The sequence below is a fragment of the Saimiri boliviensis genome, chromosome 1 (assembly GCF_048565385.1).
Source record: "Saimiri boliviensis isolate mSaiBol1 chromosome 1, mSaiBol1.pri, whole genome shotgun sequence".
Taxonomy (NCBI): domain Eukaryota; kingdom Metazoa; phylum Chordata; class Mammalia; order Primates; family Cebidae; genus Saimiri; species Saimiri boliviensis.
The window spans coordinates 194,515,711-194,535,322 of NC_133449.1; the positions used below are offsets into that span (position 1 = coordinate 194,515,711).

The 19,612-nt window shown below is 38.3% G+C and overlaps 1 long non-coding RNA gene and 1 pseudogene across 1 annotated transcript in view; one reads left to right on the forward strand and one right to left on the reverse strand.

Annotated features, from left to right (window-relative positions):
* Nucleotides 1–19,612, forward strand: part of LOC141582884 (uncharacterized) — a 154,282-nt gene that overhangs the window by 16,178 nt on the left and 118,492 nt on the right. The window contains exon 5 of the long non-coding RNA XR_012515795.1: nucleotides 18,652–18,712. This is a non-coding gene — a long non-coding RNA (uncharacterized LOC141582884). The remainder of the gene's footprint in view (nucleotides 1–18,651; nucleotides 18,713–19,612) is intronic.
* Nucleotides 7,732–8,224, reverse strand: LOC101043474 (galectin-1 pseudogene; annotated as a pseudogene).

Genomic DNA, 19,612 nt, shown 5'->3' on the forward strand with positions numbered 1-19,612 from the left:
CATGGAAAAAAGACAGGTGATTAATTGAACAAATCACTTAAAAGTTCAGGAAGAAAGTTTTCTTTCTAGATGAAAAATGCATGGTTCAGGGCTCATGCCTATAATCCCAGTACTTTCAGAAGCCAAGGCAGGAAGATCATTTGAACTCAGGAGTTCGAGACCAGCCTGGGCATCATAGTGAGACCCTTTCTCTATAAAAAGAAAAAAAAATCAAATCCATGGTGGTACTATTGAGATAAATTATAGAGGAAAGCATACTTGGACGTGATGTGTAGAACATTGTAAATCTCTGGAAACTTGCTCTGTTTTGGTAGAACACATTGTTCCTCTGGGGAAATGGGATTTGCTTCTACTTTGACAGTCTGTGACCAATTTGATTTTGTAGATCAGCACCGTACAAAGAACTGTTTATGCATTCACAGGACTTCCACCGATTAATGAACATGGAAATTTTCTCAGGCTATACCATTACCAGCCAATTCCAAGAAGCATGATGAATACTGTATTTTCCTTTTCTATCACCACTCTTTACTATTCTTAGACAAAATCTAAGAAGGAAACAATTCATTTAAAAGAGGACATCTTGAGGATCTAATAAAACAAGGGTTTCTACTTACCTTCCAGCAGTCAAGGTTAAACTGCAAACTATTTGACACCAAAGTTACTAGAATGGTACAAATAAATAATAAATTTATCTTAAATGTGAGAGTATAATTTTTTAAAAGACATCCCCATGATAAACTAAAAGCTAACCATTCATTAATCCACTTACTCAAGAAAGATTTATGTTAGATACCAGAGATATAATGAAGAGACTTGTTGAAAAGAAAAAAATCGTTTTTTCTTTTCTTCTTTTTTTTTTTTTTGCAAAAATTGCTTTCAAGTATTAAGTCATAGGTAGGAGGCAAATATGCTTCTTGTTTTTCACTTCTTGGGAGAACTTTACATGTAGTCTTATCTGAATTTACTCTGATAATTGAATATTTGTAAAGCAAATTCAGTATACAGCTTTGTATTGATACTGTGCTGTCCGTTTTTAGAAATAAAATGAACAAGGCAGAGACCTGAAAGAAATATTTCTATTGGTTGTTTACTGAAAAGTAGTTAGTTTTAGTTTTCAGCATCTCTTAGGAGAGAATACAGCTTTCTTAATCCAGTCAGAGAGGGAAATTCTACACACAAAATCCATTAAAGCCATTGTGAGAGGACCTGTTTGCTTGAAGACTGCAGGGTTGTTCTTTGAATAACCTCCTTCAGGAAGCTGCGCATTTCATTAGTTAAGATTTTATTTTTGAGGGAAGAGTAATCTGGTCATCTACAGTCTCTAAAATTATGTCTAATTAACCGCTGGTAAGCATTAACTAAGAAAAAGGATCTGCTTTCAAAGTTCACCCTATTAAAGTTGGAATTGAAAATCATAACAATGAAAACTCCAAGCTTTCTCAGAGCCATGTTGTATTCTTTGAAAGCACCACAGAATCTGTTCAGAATCTCTGGTTTAGGAATGCTAAGCTTTTTCTCTGGAGGAGAACACATTCACGAGTGTTGGCTGAGGGCTCACTCAGTCTGGGAACAGGTCACCGGGTGAAATGGAGATTAGCTCAGCACTCACTCTGCTGGCTCTGTTAGCATTGAGATTTTATTTTCTTTATTTGTAGATTCTGTGGGGAAATTGAGGGTAATATTCGGATGAGTTGAATGCCAAGTATTTGAAAACCATTAGAGTTCAACACAGTTTCTAAGAGCCTTGATCTTTCTGAGCATTTTGATTGTGCCAGTAATAGTAAATTTCATTTTAGCAGCCTGCACATAGGGGCTCCACAGAAGAGAATGATTCTTCAGAAAAGCTCTATTCATATTACCTCTACTGAATGAGCATGGGCTTTGCTAAATTATTTTATTATCTCTCAAATTTAAACTTAAACCCACTGGATGAATTTTCTACAACTTATAACAAACTTCTGAAATCTAGCAAAAACTTTGAATATGTTAATGCATAATATAGAACCACCTTAGAGGCACTAATTTGAACAGAAAATGTAAGTGTAACACTAAGGGAAACCTATATGAAGATCCTGTGAGCAGTGAGATTTCAAAAAAAATGTTGAGACAGATTTTTTTTTTTTAATACTGGTCAGTTCTTGCTATTAGGGCAATTTGGGTTACAAGTGCAGACAGCTAAAACAAATTAGTTTAAGCAAAAAAGCAATCAATTATGGGTCCACCCATGACTGGATCCAGGGCCTCAACAATATTGTTAGTATTCAGTCTCTCTTACACCTTGCCTCATTCCCCATCTCTGCTCTGCTTTCCTTTATGTCAACTTCATTCTCAGGCAAGGTACTATTTTCCTTGTTTTAGAAAGATAGCCTTCAGTAACTTCATGTTTAATTTGACCTAGCTAGTAACCTTAAGGAAAAAGATTGCCTTCTACCAATGGTTTTAGGAAAAGCCATCCAAAGGAATGATGTTGATTGGCCTGGCTGGGCAGGGAATTGAATCTGCTTCTCAGAAAACAAGACTCATATGTCATCATAAACATGTTGGGAGTGCTTCCCAGAAGGCTAAAGCATATGTGGTTAGCAAAAGCACAGGGAAAGGATGTCAGTCAGGTAAATGTAACAGGTTGCAAGAATTAGAGAAAAGTTCAAGTTATGTCTAGGGTCAAGATTTTATTGCAAGAATATGTGCAGAAATAAGGTAGATTGGAAACAGTCTCAACCATTTTCATGGAGAAATGCTGTGTAATTCCTATACAACTATAGCTCCAGTAGTCTGACTACAACTCCGGAACAAAACAGCCACTCTAAAAATTTACCCCATCATGGAGTCTTAGAGTCTGGCATGCTTCCTCCTATTGTATACAACCATTATGGTGCTTCTGTTTCTTCTGTTTTTATAGCTACTAACTCATTTCTGCTCCTCATTTGTTCATAGTTTCTGTTTATTGTTCTCTCCTTATGTGTTTGTCATCTTCTGTACTACTATTTTTGTTTTATATTATATTAATTTCTGCTTTCAATATATATTTTTTCTTCTATTTTCCTTGGAGTCTCTATGATCTTTCTTCTAGCAATTTTTTAGTTGAATAACTCATTAATTTTTCATCTTTCTTGCTTTGTAATATATGCAAGTAATGCTATAAATTGCCCTCTAAGTACTGCATTAACTGTATCCCACAAGTTTTGACATGCAGTGCTTTCTGTGTCATTCAGTTCTAAATATTTTATAATTCTCATTAAAATTTGTCTTTATTCTGTGACTTAAAAAACATTGTTATGAAGGCTTATTATATATAAAGTGCATGATTAAGTGAATAAGTCAAGGAATTTTACATATGTATATACCTGTGTAGCTACTGCCCAGATAAAGATATAAAACATTTCCAGCATCCCAAAGGGCTTTTCTATGCCCCTTTCCCCAAAATACCTCTCCAGAGGTAACCACTATTGGCTAATACCATGGATTAGTCTTACTTCTTTTTAAATATCATCCAGATGGAACCATGTGTCCTGTTTTGTGACTTCTTTCACTCCTCATTATGTCTGTGAGATTTGTTTATATTGTAGTAACAGGTTTTGTCTCCTCTCTCCATTACTGGGAATGAATATACTTATTTGTCCATTCTACTCTCAAGTCATATTTGGATTGCTTCCAGTGTGGGGATATTGTGAGTAAAACTACTATGAAAGTTCTTATAAATGTCTTTTGCTGGACATTCATATTCATTTCTGTTGGGAATACAGCTAGCAGTAGAATTTCTGACTGATAGAATAGGCATATATTTAGCTGTATTAGATACATCCAAATTGTTTTTTATAGTGGTTTTTACCAACTTACACTCCCACAAGTATATGTGTGAAAGTTAGTCATTCCATGTTCCAGCATACTTGGTATAGTCAGTTTGTTTTTTTCCTAAATTTTACTTATTTTGGTGTGAAGTGTAGTACCTTAATGCCATTTTATTTTGCATTTACCTGCTGACTATAATTTTGAACTCCTTTTTATATGCTAATTGTCCTTTTGCATATCTTCTTTTAGGAAATATTAATTCAAACCTTTTTCTCATTTCTAAATTGCATTATCTTTTCATAATTGAGTTATAAGAGTTTATATATTCTGCATGTATCTTTTAACAGATACGTATGTTGTGAATTTCTTCTCTCAGTCAGTAGCTTGCCTTTTCACTTTCTAAATAATCTCTTTTTATTAACAAAAGTTTATACTTCAATTAAGTATGTTTTTCTCTCTCTCACCGGCAGTGCTTTTAGTGTCCTGTTTAAGAAATGTTTACTTATGTCAAGGCCATGAAGATATTCTCTTATGTATTTTTTAAAAGCTTCACTGTTTTCCCATTACATTCAAGTTTGTATCTATTTTATACTGATTTTTGTATATAGTATGACAAAAGTATCAAGGTTCATTTTCTTTTTCAATTCATGTCATCTGCAAATAATGACAATTTTACTACTTCCATTCAAACACTATATTTTTTATTTTTTCTCTTGCCATGAATATTTTTGCAGTGTTTTTTAACGTTTCAGAACGTAGGGTTTCTAATCTCTTTCTGTTGTTAGTTTCTAATTTTACTGCATTCTTTTTGGAGAACAAGCTGTATGGCATCCATTCTTAGGAATTTCTTAAGCCTTGTTTTATAGTCTTGTACATTATACATTTTTGCAAATGTCACAGGTTTGCTTGGTCCCCAGATCCATTCATTCTATCTATAGAGAAAGATATGGAGGAAGTTGTTGCTCATTTAAGGGATTTGCCATATCCTGCATGGTAGCCCCCTAACCTTGAAGGTGCTCTCTTTCAGCTGATGCCAAAATTGTGTGGTCAGCAGGCTATACTGCTCTTCTGTTGATCCGGCTCCTTCTTGGAGATGGAGCACATGGCGAGACTAATGAATTCCAGTGATGTGAACGCATTGTCATACTTTATTTGTTGTAGTATGACTCATTCTATGACTCAGGAGACAGGGTTGTACTCATTCTCCATAAGTGCCTCTATTTTAATGTAATAGGCCTTGTGAACTTGAGCATTTAATTAATGTTGCAATCCTTATAATCAGATCCTAAGCTTAGTCCTCACCTACCTCCTCCTGCAATTATAGGAAATAAGATGTGCTTTTAAAATTGCCATCAGGGCTTTCTGATTCTCCGCGTAAATTGTTATCTGGCAGTTTCATTCCTCCTTACCCCTGCTTATTCTTACTAGAGCTATTAGAACAACCCAGAAGATACTATAGTTCCTAAGATCCATAGAACTTGTAGCAATCAAGTTCCACAGCTACTTGATTTCCCAAAACCTTGCCCTCCTGTGTCATCACCCGTGACAGTTTTTGAGTAATTCTGATGCTACTGTATGTCAAGTATTGCACAATTCAATCCAGGATTTTAAGTTCATTAACTCTCCTCTGCCATGTGTCAGGCTTTACAGGACCACCATTAGACCTGGGCTAGAAGGGCCACTTTGTTTTCTGGGACAAGTCACAGTATCAATTACTGCACCAATTAAGGTCCCAGTGGAAAAATTACGGTGCGGTCAAATTGGGTAATTTGAAGGGACTGTTTATAAAAGTTCAATCAGCATAGGGCAAACCATGAGAAATAGTACAATACTCTGATACTGTAGATAGTGGAATTTCCAAAAGGCAAAGAGAAGGAGCAGTTACAGGAACCTAGTTTAGGAAGTCACATAATAGGAGATGAAATCTTTGGGCAAGAGGTTCTGCCCCCAGGCCTAGGCAATCTTGGATGGAGGTAGCTAAGGGAACACATACCTCTCTCTGCCTTACGTTTTTTTTTTTTTTTTAATTTTATTTTACTTTAGGTTCTGGGGTACACGTGCAGGTTATGCAGGGTTGTTGCATAGGTGCATACTGTATCTGGCATTTCTCCCCATGTTATCCCTCCCCACCCTTCCTAACCCCCTTGTCCCTACCCTAGCCCTGGCAACTGCCAGGGAAAGAAGCCTCTACCTTACTTTATACCCTCCCTTAGATTTTCTACCAGGGATCTTCAAACCCAAATACAAATACAAAGGAAATTAATTAACAAGGGAGTCTGTTAAGGTAGAACTCACCTACAGGATACCATCTCAGGATACACATCAGGATGGAAAGGAATGAAGAGTGATCTAGAAGGGCAATAGAAAAATGTCCAGCAAAATACGAATTGATCTTGATGATGTTAAAAGTTGAGCTTCCTTAAATATGCCTAAATGTAGATGCTGAGTAGTCATCGATGGCAGGTAGACAATATTTAAAGCTGTGGGTGTACAGGGCCTATAATTGAGCCCCATTGTGCTTGATATTGGGTTGAGGAGATGGTCTTGCAAAGGACACTGAGAAAAAGCAGCTGAGGAGCTGAGAAGAAAGTCAGAAAGGGTGGTGTAACAAAAGATAAGGAAAGGGTGTTTCAAGACGATGAAAGTCTGCACTGTCCAACCCTCTGATAATCAAATAAGATAAAGAGTGAAAATGTTCATTACCTCTCCTATGCCAAGTGTCATGCCTTATAGGACCACCTTTAGACCTGGGCTAGAGGAGCCACTGCCCTGGGATCTGCACAGTAGAGGGCTCTGCATATCATAAACACACACACGCAATTCATTTATCAGTCAGCCTTCAGGGTCATTCTGGTCCTAGGGAAATTCTCCACCTCTCTTCTCCTATGTCCTTGAAAGAAAAAGTCACTGTGTCCATAAATTTGAAGGTTTGTGGTTTGTACTGTGGCTTACATCAGAGAAACATACTGCTTCAAAATACAGGAGTATTTAAGCAGTAGAAACAGTTTAAAAACAAAAACAAATGTATTAACTTTTCACTCTGTCTTCTTAGCATGACTAAAATAGATTCATTTATGCGGAAGTATTCTTTCCTAGTAAGGTCAAACAGCATCCGTATTCTTCCTTCTCATTATCTTTCAGTCTCCAATTCCAGAGATACTAGTGAAACAGGAAACTCACAATGTTGCACTGCATAAAGATCAACTGAGAAATATTTTGCAATATTAAACAATTCATATTCTCTTAGAGTTGTATGTATTTAGGCTTAAACTGTAATGTCCCTTAATGATGGTTTATATTGGCAGCTAGATAGATATTAGATGCTAAAATACAAATAGTTCTGCTTTTCTAACAACATTTGATGATAGTTAATTACATTTTCAAAAATTAAATTAAAAATTTTACTTTAAATACTTTTGATTTATATTTTTGTTATTTATTGACTATATGGTACATTCTATTTGGCTTGAAATTCTGGTACATAGTTTTAAATATTTAAAAGGAAACTTCTTAAAACATGACAATAATTAAATTATTTTGATTTTTGCATGTATTTTAATTTACATTTCTCATTAGAATATATTCACATTTTGTACATTGTAATACAACTAAATTTTATCCTTCAGAATTATTACTTTCAACAGAAGATAAATTATGCACATAATTTAACAGCAAAATTAATGATTTTGCTGAAAGGACAGCAACAAAAAATAAATTTTGGAAATAAATATATTTTCTGAATTATGTCTTTCATGCATCAATAAATATTAAATTTTGTTGTTTAATGTTTTATCAACTTTCAATCACATAAAACCACACTTAATACAAATCTTTATGAAGTTATTTCTGTCAAGAGAATGGAACATTAACAGTTGCTTTATTTATTTATTTATTTATTTATTTATTTATTTATTTATTTTTGGTTCAGAGGGAGCAGCGGCCTTTATTGGGGGCCATGGGCTAGCTGGTTTCAGTCAAAGGCCACACATTTGATCTTGAAGTCACTGTCAGCTGCCACATAGTTGATGGCCTCCAGGTTGAGGCGGTTGGGGAACTTGAATTCGTATCCATCTGGCAGCTTGATGGTCATGTCTGCCTGGTCGAAGCTGATAAACACCTCTGCGACACTCCCATGCTGAAGGGGAAAGGCAGCCTTCCACTGCTCAGCCCCACAGGCACCACCGTCCTTGCTGCTGCACACGGTGGTGTTGGCGTCCCCGTGGGCGTTGAAGCAAGGGTTGAAGCATAGGTACAAGTTGTTGCTGTCTTTGTCCAGGTTCGGCACGAAGCTCTTAGCGTCAGGGGCCACCTCGCCCCGCACTTGGAGGCACTCCCCAGGTTTGAGATTCAGGTTGCTGTCCTCAAGACCACAAGCCATGATTGAGGGCAGGAGGATGTTCGCGGGACAGGCGCACCAGCTCTCGGAAGGCTCCACTCGAGAGACAGCTTATTTGATTTATTATTGACATCTCTGACAATACATCTCATTCTCAAATGTATGATTTGCAAATCCGTTCTCACATTCAGTGGGTTGATTTTATACTTTTGTTATAGTGTCCTTTGAAGCACAAGAACTTCTAATTTTGAAGTCTAATTTATTTATATTTTCTTTGGTTGTTTTGTGCTTTTGGTGTCATATTTAAGAAACCATTTCTTAATCAAAGTCACGAAAATGTACACCTGTGCTTTCTCATGAGTGTAAGCTCTTATGTTTAGATCTATAGTTCATTTTTAGTTCATTTTCATTTGTGTGAGGAAGGGGGTCTCAGCTTCCTCTAGTTGTACCAGTAGCATTTATTTAAAAGTCTAATCTTCCCCTGATGTGCTAAGAATCATCGTAGCACAATTGGCTGTAAATGTAGTGTTTTTGGCCTCTCAGTTCCAGTCCATTGACTTGTAAGTCTATTCTTCTGCCAGTATCAGATACTGTCTTGATTACTACACAACCGTAGTTGTGTAGTGAGTTTTGAAATTGGTAAGTGTGAATCCTCCAACTGTTTTTGTTTCTCAAGATTATTTTGGCTATTTGAAGTTCTTTACATATCCGTATGAAATGTAGAATCCATTTGTTAATTTCTGCAAAGAAGGCAACTAAAATTTTGATAACAATTGCATTCGATCTATAACTAACCTGATTTAAACTTTTAAATATTTACAAATATGATCTTTATATCTCCAGGCCCTGCAAATAGATTGAACTTTATTTATATTATATTTGTGATTCATTGTGACCCCATGAAGACAATATATTTTTTTTTATTTTTTTTAAATTGTACTTTAGGTTCTGGGGTACATGTGCAGACCATGAGGATTGTTGCATAGGTACATGCATGGCAGTGTGCTTTGCTGCCTCTATCCCCCCGTCATCTGCATCTGGCATTTCTCCCCATATTATCCCTCCCTGACCTCCCCACTCCCCTGCTGTCCCTCCCTTGGCCCCTCCAACAGACCTCAGTGTGTGATGCTCCCCTCCCTACGTCCATCTGTTTTCATTGTTCAATACCTGCCTATGAGTGAGAACATGTGGTGTTTGATTTTCTGTTCTTGTGTCAGTTTGCTGAGAATGATGGTTTCCAGATTCATCCATATCCCTACAAAGGACACAAACTCATCATTTTTTATGGCTGCATGGTATTCCATGGTGTATATATGCCACATTTTCCTTGTCCAGTCTATTGTTGATGGACATTTGGGTTGGTTCCAGGTCTTTGCTATTGTAAACAGTGCCGCTATGAACATGTGTATGCATGTGTCTTTATAACAGAATGATTTATAATCCTTTGGGTATATACTATGGAATTTCTATTTCTAGGTCCTTGAGGTAGCACCACACTGTCTTCCACAAAGGTTGAATTAGTTTACACTCCCACCAATGGTGTAAAAGTGTTCCTATTTCTCCACATCCTCTCCAGCATCTGTTGTCTCCTGATTTTTTAATGATCACCATTCTAATTGGCATGAGGTGGTATCTCAATGTGGTTTTGATGTGTATTTCTCTAATCATCAGTGATGATAAGCATTTTTCATATGTTTGTTGGCCTCATATATGTCTTCTTTTGAAAAGTGTCTGTTCATATCCTTTGCCCACTTTTGGATGGGTTTGTTCATTTTTTTCTTGTAAATCTGTTTTAGTTCTTTGTAGATTCTGGATATTAGCCCTTTGTCACATGAGTAGATTGCAAATTTTTTTTCCCATTCTGTTGGTTGCTGGTTCACTCCAATGATCGTTTCTTTTGCTGTACAGAAGCTCTGGAGTTTAATTAGGTCCCATTTGTCTGTTTTGGCTTTTGTTGCCAACGCTTTTGGTGTTTTAGTCACGAAGTCCTTGCCTATGCCTATGTCCTAAATGGTTTTGCCTAGATTTTCTTCTAGGTTTTTATGGTATTAGTTCTTGTTTTTAAGTCTTTAATCCATCTGAAGTTAGTTTTAGTGTAAGGTGTCAGGAAGGCATCCAGTCTCTGCTTTCTGCACACTGCTAGCCTGTTTTCCCAACTTCATTTATTAAACAGGGAATCCTTTCCCCATTGCTTGTTTTTGTCAGATTTGTCAAAGATTAGATGATCGTAGATGTGTGGCATTGCCTCCAGGGCCTCTGTTCTGTTCCGTTTGTCTGTATCTCTGTTTTGGTACTAGTATCATGCTCCTTTGATTACTGTAGCCTTGTAGTATAGTTTGAAATCAGATAGAATGATGCCTCCAGCTTTGTTCTTTTTGCTTAGGATTGTCTTGGCTATGTGGACTCTCTTTTGGTTCCATATGACGTTTAAGGTTGTTTTTTCCAGTTCTGTGAAGAAGGTCATTTGTAGCTTGATGGGGATAGCACCATTTTCATGATATTGTTTCGTCCTAACCATGTGCATGGAATATTTCTCCATCTGTTTGTGTCCTCTCTTATTTCGTTGAGCAGTGGTTTGTAGTTCTCCTTGAAGAGGTCTTTTACATCCTTTGTTAGTTGTATTCCTAGGTTTTTTATTCTCTTTGTAACAATTGTGAATGGGAGTGTTCGCTCACGATTTGGCTCTCTGTTAGTCTGTTATTGATATATAGAAATGCTTGTGATTTCTGCACGTTGATTTTGTATCCTGAGACTTTGCCGAAGTTGCTTATCAGTTTCATGAGCTTTTGGGCTGAGATGATAGGGTTTTCTGAATATGCACTCACGTCATCTGCAAATAGAGACAATTTTACTTCCTCTTTTCCTAATTGAATATGCTTTGTTTTTTTTCTGGCCTAATTGCTCTGGTTAGAACTTCCAATACTATATTGAACAGGAGTGGTGAGAGAGGGCAACCTTGTCTAGTGCCAGATTTCAAAGGGAATGCTTCCAGTTTTTGCCCATTCAGATGATATTGGCTGTAGGTTTGTTGTAAATAGCTTTTATTGTTTTGAGATACGTTCCTTCGATACCTAGTTTATTGAGAGTTGTTAGCATAAAGGGCTGTTTAATTTTGTTGAATGCCTTCTCTGCATCTATTGAGATGATTATGTGGTTTTTGTCTTTTGTTCTGTTTATGTGATGGATTACATTTATGGACTTGCATATGTTGAACCAGCCCTGTATCCCTGGAATGAAGCCTACTTGATTGGGATGGATAAGCTTTTTGGTGTGCTGTTGCAGTCAGTTTGTCAGTATTTTATTGAAGATTTTTGCATCTATGTTCATCATGGATATTGGCCTCAAGTTGAGTCTCTGCTGGGTTTTGATATCAGGATGATGTTGGTCTCATAAAATGATTTGGGAAGGATTCCCTCTTTTTGTATTGTTTGGAATAGTTTTAGAATTAATGGTACCAGCTCCTCTTTGTATGTCTGGTAGAATTCAGATGTGAACCTGTCTGGACATGGACTTTTTTTGGTTGATAGGCTATTAATTGCTACCTCAACTTCAGCCCTTTTTATTGATCTACTCAAGATTTCAACTTCTTCCTGGTTTAGGCTTGGGAGGGTGCAAGTGTGCAGGAATTTATCCATTTCTTCCAGGTTTACTGGTTTATATGCATAAAGTTGTTTGTAGTAATCTCCGTGTGTAGTTTGTCTTTCTGTGGAATCAGTGATGATATCCCCTTTATCATTCTTCATTGTGTCTATTTGATTATTTTCCCTTTTCTTTTTTTATTGATCTAGCTAGCAGTCTATTTTGTAGATCTTTTCAAAAAACAGCTCCAGGTTTTATTAATTTTTTTGAAGGGCTTTATGTGTCTCTGTCTCCTTCAGTTCTGCTCTGATCTTAGTTTTGTCTTCTGCTAGCTTTTTAGTTTTTTGATCTTGCTCCTCTAGCTCTTTCAATTTTGACAATAGGGCATCAATTTTAGATGTTTCCTTGCTTCTCATGTGGGCATTTATTGCTATAAATTTCTCTCTAAACACTGCTTTAAGTGTGTCCCAGAGATTCTGGTATGTTGTGTCTTCAAAGAACATCTTTATTTCTGCCTACATTTCATTGTTTATCCATTCAACATTCAGGAGCCAGTTGTTCAGTTTCCTTGAAGCTGTGCAGTTCTGAATTAGTTTCTTAATTCTGAGTTCTAATTTGATTTTGCTCTGGTCTGAGAGACTGTTTGTGTGATTTCCTTTGTTTTGCATTTGCTGAGGAGTGATTTACTTCCAATTTTGCAGTCAATTTTAGAGTAGATGCAATTTGGTGCTGAGAAGAATGTATATTATGTGAATTTGGGGTGGAGATTTCTGTAATGTCTATTAGGTCTGCTTGGTCCAGATCTGATTTCAAGTCCCGGATATTCTTGTTAATTTTTTGTCTCATTGATCTGTCTAATATTGACAGTGGAGTGTTAAAGTCTCCCACTACTATTGCGTGGGAGTCTAAGTCTCTCTGTAGGTTGTTAAGAACTTGCTTTATGTACCTGGGTGCTCCTGTATTAGGTGCATATATATTTAGGATCATTAGCTCTTCTTGATGCATTGATCCTTTTACTATTATGTAATACCCTTCTTTGTCTCTTTTGATCTTTGTTGGTTTAAAGTCCATTTTATCAGAGACTAGGATTGCAACTCCTGCTTTTATTTGCTCTCCATTTGCATTATAAGTCTTTCTCCATGCCTTTATTTTGAACCTATGTGTGTCCTTGCACGTGAGATTAGTTTCCTGAATACAGCACACTGATGGGTCTTGACTGTTTATCCAATTTGCCAGCCTGTGTCTTTTGATTGGGGCATTTAGCCCATTTACATTTAAGGTTAATATTGTTATGTGTGAATGTGATCCTGCTATTTTGATGCTAGCTGGATGTTTTACCCATTAGTTTATGCGTTTTTTTCATTGTGTCGATGATCTTTACCATTTGGTATGTTTTTGGAGTAGCTGGTACTGGTTATTTCTTTCTATGTTTAGTGCTTCTTTCTGGAGCTCTTGTAAGGTAGGCCTGCTGGTGATGAAATCTCTCAGCAATTGCTTGTTTATAAAGGATTTTATTTCTCCTTCACTTATGAAGCTTAGTTTGGCTCGATATAAAATTCTAGGTTGACTGTTCTTTTCCTGAAGGATGTTGAATATTGGCCTCCACTCTCTTCTGGCTTGTAGAGTTTCTGCAGAGAGATCCACTGTGAGTCTGATTGGTTTCCCTCTGTGGGTGACCCGACCTTTCTCTCTGGCTGCCCTTAGCATTTTTTCCTTCATTGCAACCCTGGTGAATCTGATGATTATGTGCCTTGAGGTTGTTCTTCTTGAGGAATATCTTTGTGTAGTTCTCTGTATTTTCCTGGACTTGAATGGTGGCCTGGCTTGCTAGGTTGGGGAAGTTCTCCTGGATATTATCCTGAAGAGTGTTTTCCATCGTGGATTGATTCTCTCCATCACATTCAGGTATACCTATCAAATGTAGATTAGGTCTTTTCACATAATCCCATATTTCTTGAAGGGTTTCTTCATTTCTTTTCACTCTTTTTTCTCTATTCTTGCCTTCTGATTTTATTTCATTCAGTTGTCTTTCAATCTCTGATATTTTTTCTTCTGCTTGGTCAATTTGGCTATTGAAACTTGTGTATGCTTCGTGAAGTTCTCGTGCTGTGTTTTTCAGCTCCATCAAGTCATTTATATTCTTCTCTAAGCTCTTTATTCTAGTTAGCATCTCATCTAATCTTTTTTCAAGGTTCTTAGTTTCTTTGCATTGGGTTAACACAAGTTCTTTTAGCTCTGAGAAGTTTGTTATTACTCACCTTCTGAAGCCTCTTCCTGTCAATTCATCAGATTTATTCTCCATCCATTTTTGATCCCTAGCTAGTGCGGAGTTGTGATCCTTTGGAGGAGGAGAGGTGTTCTGGTTTTTGGTGTTTTCATCCTTTTTGCACTGGTTTTTTCCCATCTTAGTCGCTTTATCTACCTGTGGTCTTTGTAGTTGGTGACTTTCAGATGGGTTCTCTGAGTGGATGTTCTTTTTGTTGATGATGAAATTATTTCTGTTTCTTAGTTTTCCTTCTAACAGTCAGGCCTCTCTGCTGCAGGACTGCTGGAGGTCCACTCCAGACCCTGCTTGCCTGGGGATCACCTGTGAGGGCTGCAGAACAGTAAGGGTTGCTGCTGGTTTCTTCTTCTGTTACCTTTGTCCCAGAAGCATACCGGCCAGATGTTGGCCTGAGCTCTCCTTTATGAGATGTCTCTTTGGGTATACAGGGGTCAGGGAGCTGCTTGAGGAGACAATCTGTCCCTTATAGGATCTTAAGTGCTGTGCTGGGAGCTCTGTTGTTCCGCCCAGAGCTGCTGGGCAGGTACTTTTAGGTCTGCTGCTGTGGAACTCATAACCGCCTCTTTTCCCAGGTGCTCTGTCCTAGGAAGGTCGTCTTTATTTATAAGTTTCTGTCATGCTGTTGCCTTTTTTCATAGATGTCCTGCCCCACATGTAGTAGTATAGTCACAGTCTGCCAACAGAAGCGCTGCTGAGCTGCTGCACTCTGCCCAACTGCTGTGTGAACTCCCTCAGTAGTGGTGGACTGCCTCGGTAGTAGTGGTCACTCTTCCCCCCACTGAACTGGACAGTCCTGGGTCCAGCTGTGCTTGCTTCAAAACTCTCAATCCAGAGCATTTCAGATTGCTTGTTTTGTGGGGGTGGTGCCCGCTGAGCCAAATCGCCTGGCTCCCTGTCTCTGCCCCCTCCCTATCAGTTGAATGGGTGGTTCTCTCTCCCAGGCACTTCAGGCACCAGTTGAAACAGCCACCCACATTTGTGTGAGTTTCTGTGTGCCAACCCAGCACCAGCTGAAACTGTTGTGCTGAAAACTAGTGGCGCTTTTTGGCCTGGGAATCTCCTGGTCTGTGGGCAGTGAAAATTTGTTTGGAAATGCAGTGCGCACTCACCCTCTGTGTTGTTCTTGCTGGGAACTGCACTCTGGAGCTGTTCCTATTCGGCCATCTTGGATCCTCCCAAAGAAGATATTATTAAGAAACTTCCTCAAAATCACAGTTAGAAAGTGGCTGAAATGAGATACCAACTCCTGTATGTTTGATTCCCAAAACTACAATCCTCTCATAGTATCATGCCATGCCTAATGGTAACATAATTTTTTGAGCTTTATATTATTTTATGTAATATTATCATTATTCACAAAGTTACATAAATAGAAAAGATAAAAATTATCATCACCTGATATGCTGTCATAGCACCCCATGTACACTCCCATGATCATAGCTCCTCCTCACACTATGTTCTACTTGCTTCTTTACCAGACAGTGAGTGCCTTAGGAGCAGAAATATGTCTGGTCCTTTTATCTCCAATGCCTGGAGAAATGCCTGGTACTGGCAGGGGCTCTGTGATGGTTGACTGAATAAATGATTGTGTCATAGATTTGGCCCTTAGCATTCATAGGCTGGCATTGTAAGATCCCCTTTACTTGAGCATGGTTCATTTTCCGAGCTACTGTGGGGAAGCTCAAGGACAGAGACCAGAGCCTTGCTCATAATAAATAGATAGTCAGCACATAAGATCAGTTCTAGGCTGCATTCTTCCTGGGTCCAAGAAGAAGAGCCAAGCCAACTAGTTTTGAGAAAATCAGCATATGCCATTTACAACAGGGAAAATATAAATGACTAATGAGTGTGAAAAAGATGTCCAATTTCACTATTGATCATAGAGACACAAGTGAAACAAGAATTTGCCTTTGACGTATAAAGTTAGCAAAGATTAAAAGGTTGGTAAAACTCAGCATAGTAAGAACATAGGGAAATAGGTCCTTGCTGGGAATGTAACTTGGTAAAAGTTTTTTTTTTTTTTGAGACGGAGTTTCACTCTTGTTACCCAGGCTGGAGTGCAATGGCGCGATCTTGGCTCACCGCAACCTCCGCCTCCTGGGTTCAGGCAATTCTCCTGCCTCAGCCTCCTGAGTAGCTCGGATTACAGGCATGTGCCACCATGCCCAGCTACTTTTTTGTATTTTTTTTAGTAGAGACAGGGTTTCACCATATTGACCAGGATGGTCTCGATCTCTTGACCTCGTGATCCACCCGCCTCAGCCTCCCAAAGTGCTGGGATTACAGGCTTGAGCCACCGCGCCCGGCTGGTAAAAGTTTTTTAAGGGCAATTTGGTAATGGATATCAAGTTGTAAAATGGGAATATGCTTGGATACAGTAATTCTGCACTTTGTACAAGTGCACAGTGCTAGAACAATCAGTCCTCCTTGGGCCCCTGGCACTCCTCTTCTGGATGTGGCAAGACTGCAAGACTGATTGCTCTGTTACAGGGGCAGTTTCTCAGGGTTATCTTATATGCTGGTAAATTTGAGAGATAAGGTACAGTCTTCCTTCACACCAAGAGTAGGCTTATTTAGTGCTTGCCATAAAGCAATGGATTCCCAAGGCTCAGTGTTCCTTAGCTACAACACAAGCCCACTGTGTGCATATCATTCATATGGCCCATATTGCATCACCCTGTGGGACGTGGTGGCAAGGAAAATCAACACAAACAAGCTGATTCTCCTGTTGCCTGCTATGCAGTGAGTAACAAGGTCCTTTGTCCAGTAAAAAAAAAATATCATCCCATTTTCTACAGATAAGTAAACTTGGTTTCATTAAAAGTAAATAGCCAGCTCAGAGCACATGGTCATTTACTGCCAGATGGAACCAAAGCCCAGGGTGACTGAGCCTCAACAGCTAAACATGGAGCATCTGGATAAGCAATATGAGAGATTGATAGAGGAGAATCACAGGGCAAGCTCTCATAGCAAACTTCATATAATCAGCATTCGTCAATCACTCTGGAAAGCATCCAAACTGTTACCATGACCTGTTGAATGCTCATGGCTACTGGGTCACTCACTATAACTGTGGTTCTCAGATTATGGCCCCCAGACTGGAAGTATCAGCAGCCCCAATAAGTTAATAGAAATGCAAATTCTCAGGCCTCCTGGATTTGCTTAACCCAGACCTCCTGGAATTGCTAAAACACCACAACCTGTGTTTTCACAAGCCTTCCAGGTGATTCTGAGGCACACCCAAGTTCGAGAAGATGCTGCTCCTGTGCACGCTGCAAAACTCCCCTCAGCTGAACTGCATCCTTACTGAGAGACTGTGGGGCTAGTTCTCATACATGTTCATAACAATTGCACTTGTCACTCTATTTACATATTTTAATTAATAATTATGTTTACCAGTGAAATATGAAGACAAAAGAAAAGGAATGATTGTTTCTATGACAACCATACTGAATATTTTAGAAAGAGTCAATAAAGACAAATCACTAAAAAATGTTCTTGAAAGAGAACAATTGGTGAACATCTAGTGTTTTGTACTCTGTTTTATGAGTTTTTAAATATTCATTCCACTTTAAATAAACAGTATCTGGAGATCAGAAAAAATAAATGTGGTTTAGACAAGCAATGTGGAGCAAAATACCAAACAATGATTCTGCATTCAAAGAAAAGGCCTCAGGGCTACATCAAAAGATTTTCAAATGAATATGCATTTACATGTTTTTAGTTAAAATAGAATGTTTAAGGTATATATTTATTTTTTGTAATTTCACATTTAAATAACTCTTAAAAAGTGAGTTGACTGACTTCCAGCCTCCACAGTGCCAGAGAGAGCTTCCCTTGGATAGGATTTAAATCCTGATAAGAGATTACAACCTAGAATGGTGGAATAAGATACAACTAACTTAATTATTGTTCCTTTTATTCTTGGCTCATGAACAAAGAGGTTTGGGTCTCCCTCTTTGCTTCTATATCTCTGAACCAAGAGGATACCATTGTTAAACAGCTATACCTTTGAACAGCTATTATCAGGAGCATGTTTAATGGTAATATATGGGACATGAGCTAATATCTATTATTAAGCCCAGTGGTTGATCAGTTTGCCTTTTGGGGTCTGGTAAAAAAAAAATTATTTGTCCTGCCCAAGAGTGCAGAAGCATGCAGGACAGATGAATCAGAAAGAAGTGAAGCCATTTGTCCCAGAGAGAGACGCCGTTGTTCTCCCCATCCTACCCTTCTCCTTTGAGGACCCTTCCTCACCTCCTTCTCTCATGGGCTCCCATGTTGGTCCCCTCCCTTGATGTGTCTGACTGACGGAATCCTAATTCCTGCTGGTCAATCTATTCATTTTCCTGCAAATGTGGATTTGGTAAATGCAAACTCTGTCTTTATTGAATGTATAAATTGAAAGGGAAGAACAATTAGGGCTGATGCAGTGGCTATATCCTCCCATGTGCTGGGATACGCAGATAGACCCATCCTAGAAGAGAGAGAATGAAGCCTTTGCCCAGAGAAAATTGGAAACAAGAGATCCTGTGACGGTGGACAGAATAACTTTGGGAGGCTAGTTGAGTTTCTTGCAGTTAGGAACCATAAGCTACCCACATCACCTCCATCCTTCTAACAAATTGCTTCTTTTTCCCCCTTAACCTCAATTTACTAGGCCCCTGTTACTTGCCTGACACTATTCTTGGAGCAACAAATACTTAGTGCCAGGCATCTTGGTAAGTATATTGAAAACAAACATTAGCAATTCTATGACAATGACTTTTGTTGTTTAAAATCTGAACTTCAAGTAGTTGCAGATAGAGATCATTTACTGACTAACAGGGGCTCTCACACAGAGAGGTGACGTCTCAGTATGGAACAGGAACAGCCTGAGAATCACTAAAAATCAAAGATAAGCAGAATTTGGATAATGTTTTACAGAAGAGACATTTACTCAAGCAGAACAAAGACTAATCGACTATTCTCTTAGCTATTAGCCAGCGACATTTTAAAGCTATTCTTGATTATGAAAAAATTGGACATTTATATCAGAAGCATTGTATAGCATCTGTTTATTATACATAAGCATGGATAAATTAGTTCTTATTTCATAGTGTTGATTTAATCATTACTTGAAAATGCTGTTGGTGTTTGATATGTGGTTCAGCTCTCTGTCCCTACCCAAATCTCATCTCACAGTATAATGCCCACATGTTGAGGGCGGGATCTAATGGGAGGTGACTGAATCATGGGGTTGGTTTCCTTATTTTGCTGTTCTTGTGATAGTGAGTTCTCACAAGATCTGATGGTTTTATAAATGTTTGGCAGTTCCTTCTACACACACAACCTCCTGCACCTTGTGAAGTAAGTGCCTGCTTCCCCTTCACCTTCTGCCATGATTGTAAGTTTCCTGAGGCCTCCTAGCCATGCTTCCTGTTAAGCCTGTGAAGCTGTGAGTCAATTAAACCTTTGTTTATAAATTACCCAGTCTCCTGTAGCATCTTTATAGCAGTGTGAAAATGGACTAAGACAGTGTTTTAATGAAATCTGAAGTTAAAGAACCATCCTCCTGCCCCCACTCCTAGGGCACTGTGGAATATGGACAGGTCATGGACTTCACCTGCCTGATACAGTCA